Source organism: Botryllus schlosseri, chromosome 16 (genome assembly GCF_051294905.1).
Source record: "Botryllus schlosseri isolate E-star chromosome 16, Bs_hap1, whole genome shotgun sequence".
NCBI lineage: Eukaryota > Metazoa > Chordata > Ascidiacea > Stolidobranchia > Styelidae > Botryllus > Botryllus schlosseri.
In genome coordinates this window covers 7380751-7386294 of record NC_137251.1, presented here as the reverse complement: position 1 = coordinate 7386294, position 5544 = coordinate 7380751, and positions in this window count along the sequence as shown.

The window sequence follows — 5544 nt, the reverse complement described above, 5'->3', positions numbered from 1 at the left end:
TTGCAGTGGTATGGGTTCTGAACAGATTATATATATATATATATATATGTTTAAGGCATTGCTTTGCAGTCACACAATCTTCGCTTTCTCGTTGTTTTCTCGTCGCGTATTTGCCGCTGAGCAAGGAATAAGTATATGGTATGGCACTAGTAGCATTTGGAAAGCTGAGAACTAAAAAATTAATCACAGACAACCAGGCCGTGATATTGAAGCTTGCCTGAAATTGCTGTCCATATTTTAGTCACATTTATACAGTCCAGATATGGGGGGCTTATTTCATTAAAGTACAGTGGTAATCGATATGGAAAAGCAATCACGATTACTCACGATTACATTTATTTTGCATCCCAAAACTTGAGCCCAGAGCACGTATTGGAAGACAATATAACGCTCGCGTACAATATATCAGTTGCCCAAATTCATGTGAATATTTCTCGGCCCACAATTTTCATTCTAGCCACAACGCACGCTAACATGGTGTATCAGCGGATGACTGATTCATATGTTGAATGCTGACGGATTGGTGCCTGTTTCAATTGCGGTCAATGTAAGAATAAAATGTGGACATTATTATTATGATTGCAAATATGAGTGATGCTTTTCGCCATTTATGACCTTGTGCGCCACGGTCGTCAGGAAATTCAAATCAAGCAATAACTAAATGAACTTGTTACAACTTATTACGAACTCAGCAACGGTGGTCGATAATTGCGACGACGAGAGTAGGTTTCGTAGGGTGAACGGGATATATAACTGATTGCAATACGTTAATAAAAATGATCGTTGAAAGTACTATTTAATGGATGATATTAAAAAGTGTTCGATTGTTTCCATGACATCGCATTCGTCGCACATCGGATAGTCCGAGCAGCCGATTCTGAATAAATAAGATGCTACTCCATAGTGTCCTGACCGTAATCGAAATATCAGCCGTTCGATATGGCGACTGCTGTTTGTATCGAGTCCTGTAGTGACTCGTGATTGCGTTGCGTAACCATCTTCAGCGCAGCTTTAGCGTCCGGTACGATAATGATTGTAGTTGTGACTCGATTGATCTTGCGTTGACGAGCCCACTCGAGCTAATTCGTCAGCTCTTTGGTTACCTAGAATTCCTGCGTGTCCTGGAACCCAAGAAAAATCAACAATGATACCGGCATCATGGATCTGTTTTAATATTACCATTATGGATACAATCACGTGATTTGACGGTCCGCTCAGAGGTCTAGAAACCGTCGTTTAAGCGGAGCACAAATGAAATATATGGTTGTATCAGTCGCAGAAGTATAGGCTCATGGTCTCATTCTGGTCCCTTTTCAAGCACGTAGCGTTGACGAAGCACGTATAGCGCTGACGAAAACGGACTTGTTTTATAAAGCACAAACAAAATAGCGCGATATTTTATGCAGAAGTATCGAAAATCAGTACAATTGTCGACGAGGCAAGGTTCATGTCACTTTTGTGTGGATTTCCATTGTTAATTGCCACTGAGACATATCCAGTGATAGTAAATTGAAATTCCAAGCATTTTGATCACATACGTTGAGATTCCGGAGCCCTATTTCATTCCACTAAAAGGTTTATAGGGTGACACCTAACTATGTTCGCATGTGAACGCGAGAGTGAACCAAATGTTCATACCACCTATGAATCATTTTCCCGGAATCTTGCAGAATCATTTCGGAGACAACAGGAAAATGCCTATAGTAACGGTGCGAAATCCACAGATTATAGGTATCTTATTCGAGGATGCAAAATCTTCTGATTGCCATAGAAAATCTTACTTTTTAAAAACATTTAGCGGCCAGCTCACACAAGGACGCTTTGAACTCACGGAAACTGTCGTAAATTCCGCGACGCAACATGTGGCTTCGCATTCAACGCAATCAACGAGTTCGGTCGTGCGAGAATAGAGTTCTTCTAATACTGCGGTTCTCAAACGGGGGTCCGCAAAGCATTTTCAGGGGGTTCGCGAAGCCTATAAACTTGTAGATGATTAATTATTACGAAGCAGTTTTGCTTCACTACAGCTACAACTTAATGACTCACATCAAGATAATGTCCGTCTGAGATGAAATATCTTACTGTTGAACTCATTTCAATTGCCAAATTGCCCATAACTTACTGATACCAACATATACTGTCGATTAGAGATGTTTTATTGGGATTTGCGGAATTATTTTTAAAAAAAGTTGGAATAGTAAGGTCAATCAGCGTGACTTCAAATATTTTACGAAAATCCATTTTCCTGTGATATACATAAACACTATCCCAGGACAACTTCAAGATGTGCTGTTAGATGAAAATGACTAGGATTGACGTGATAATCTGAGTCTCAATTTCGGTGGTATACATATGCTGCGATCATACTCAAAGAGGTCGTCGGTGCTCGTTATTATGCCATTCGCCCCCCCCTATGTCTGCAGAAATAAATTTCCGACGCTCGTTCATATCAAATCGAAGGCGCGGATTTTCAAGACACGGCCACATATTTCAAGAAATGCAGCTTAAGAATTCGCTACCGTCAACCTAATTTCCACATAAATAGTGTGATGATAATTTGTTGCTATTGTCACTATCTTGCAGTCAATATTCGCAAAACACAGATGACGGTTGCACGATAATTGAGCTAAATTTGGACGAAAACTGGGGGGGGGGTCCGCGGGGTTCTTGACGGTCCAAAAGGGGCCCGCGAAGACAAAAAGGTTGAGAACCACTGGTCTAATATATCATTATGATAACATGGCCTGGATCGATAATTCACAACGAGTGATACCAAATTGAACAGAAAACTACTGTTCTGCATTGAATTGCTTATTTACATGGCAACCGCACGATATGCTCTGAGCTAATTTGCAACCGCAATTGCTTGAAATCACACAGCGGCGGTATGTCGCAAACAGTATGTGACATATCAATAGGTAAGAGTTTGGTAACAGTGTGTGATGAGATGTGCAATGATATATAAATTAATATACTTCTGATATGAATTGATATGACATCGATTGGTCGATGTATATGAATGGATTGGTTAATGGTCATTGGTCATGGTCATATTTCGAATATCTCGATACATTCCCCTGCAACTTTCATGGATTAGGCTACTCTGCTCCTGTTTACGCTCTTCGGAAAAGTTTTCCGCCATACCACATGTATATAGATTCCCGTTCCGGCCATGTTTCTAATGGCGAACTCTACCTTGAACTCACATGGTTGCTTTGACGGTGTTTTCACGCGTTAGATAAGTTTACGATTTTCTTGCTGTGCTCCGTTTGCGGACATGTACATGTTCATATTCAGCTATTTTCAAAACAAGGCTGCTTTTCCTCCGATGTATCAACATGTCAGTCAGCTAGTATCAAGTTCGTTAGCTCATATTTTACGCATTTTCACGTTTTGGAGTTGCTAGGCTAGCCACAGATGGATATAAATGTCATAACCGAAAGTATCACTTCTTCCGCTACTATTTTCGTGTTTCAGTAATCGGCTACTGCGCTGCTTTCGTTTTCCATGTTTTTAGGGATGCCCACAAATTTCTAGCACTTGAAATTGGAATTCCCTACTACTACTCACAAACTTTTTCTGCCTTCGCGTTTACACGAATCAGAACCTTTCAGGAGTTCGCACCGCCCCTCAGTCTTTTAGGCGACTTCAACTGTTAAATTACACGAAATTGGATCCGATCTGAAAGTTTTATGGTATTTCGATATCAATTTCCCAAAAGTAAGTGATATTTCATTGCCGGGTGGATATTATACTGGATAGTAAAGCCACTCATGATTTATAACTATATTGGTTAGATAATATAGGATGTGAACCAAACGTGTCAGCAAACATTTTGAATTATTATTGTTATCATAAGTAGTAGAAAACCATTTCTAGAGTAGGCTACTTAACATTATACGCTCCTCGCCATTGAGAGGTCGACTATAATTATAGTTTCGATACCATTTTCCACTGTTGCTGCTGTTTGTGATGTTCACGGTGTTTGTCGACTACAATGGTCATTTAAATCGGCCGATATTCGTTTTTTTGATGCCGTAACACTCGTAGGCTTTTTGTAAGACACCGCTTATGCGGATGAGATGGCGAGGAGGAGCCGAGATAAACCTCCAACACTTACGTAGAAATTCTGGAGTCGACCTCGGTCGGACTCGAACCCACAACCCATTGCTGTTGTAGCTGTGGATCATACCACTACGCTATCTCGCCACTATTTTCCACTGTGGAAGCCTTGAAACTTGGTAAATCTCGATTGGCCGTAACGCAGCATACGAAACATAATAGTACAAAGCTACGAAGGTTACTGGAAATAACACATGTTTCCGCGAATGCGGTGTATACATAAAGGAGGCAACAGAATGCCAATGGTTGTCATACCGACCTGTTTAAATGAGTTTGATGGCTTTACCAACCCACGGCGTTCCAAGTCACAAGTCCCTCTTTGGACCGATGCAATTCGATCCATTTATTTACCAAATCAGCCCGACTTCGAGTAATTATACGAAAGAATCCCCAACGGTACTTCAGGTCAAAATACGAAATAATTTTAGATCACTTCGATCGCGAGTCCCAATTGGAGGTGTGGTGGCAAATGGAAAACTGTTTTATGTCTTGCGCAGAATGTGCTTGTGCAGAATGTGCAGTTAATGCGTGAACTGTGGCAGTCATTTTATAGTTGAGAGCCATCGGTCACCAGCAAAGCATCAACGACTGCTTACAGTATAGCCCATATAGAGGATACTACCGAAGCAAAGACACCAATATAGTCTTTCATTTCAAGATCAAAGACTGGCTTCAGGAACAAATTGGTCGAGGCCTTCCTAGCGGCAGACATCCCTTTGCACATGCACATTGCACAAGCTACAAAACTTTAAGATTAGACAGCTGTTCACCGATCGCGGGCAGATTGCCGTCTGAGACATCTTGCCGTAGATACGCTTGCTGCAGACTCTGTAATGCTACTCAATGAGCGCCTCTATGGCTAGCACGTATTCCTTGTAGTTGATGAGAGCGAAGTTGGGGCGAACAACTGCTGCTGTTGAACGTTCTTTCGCCAATGGAATTTCCATTCTTGGCAGCTATAAAGAAAGACACTTTCTACTTACTATTTACTATTTTCTATTTACTTGTATTTTTCATTGTATGTATCTCTCGAGCATTGCACTGGAGAATATCACCCTGTTTCCATAAACGTTCTCAAATTGAGTCCAGCCTATTGCCATACTATGCAGTGTTGCCAATTTAGCGATTTTCGCGCTAGATCTAGCGATTTTTCATCCGGTTTAGCGCCAAAAAATATGGATCTAGCGCCTAGCGATAAATCTAGCGATTTTTGAAAAAGTATTTAGCGATTATTTAGCGCTTTTTTACCGAAAATAACCAATAAAGATCAGTTCTGGCTGACATAACATCAAGTTGTGCAACATTTCTCGCTCCATGAAAATACGTTCGGACAATTTGTCATAGTTGAGTGACGTTGGGTCAACGCAACTCCTAGCGGTTACGCATGGGCAAACAGTGTCTCTTCTTACTGAGTAGCATAAT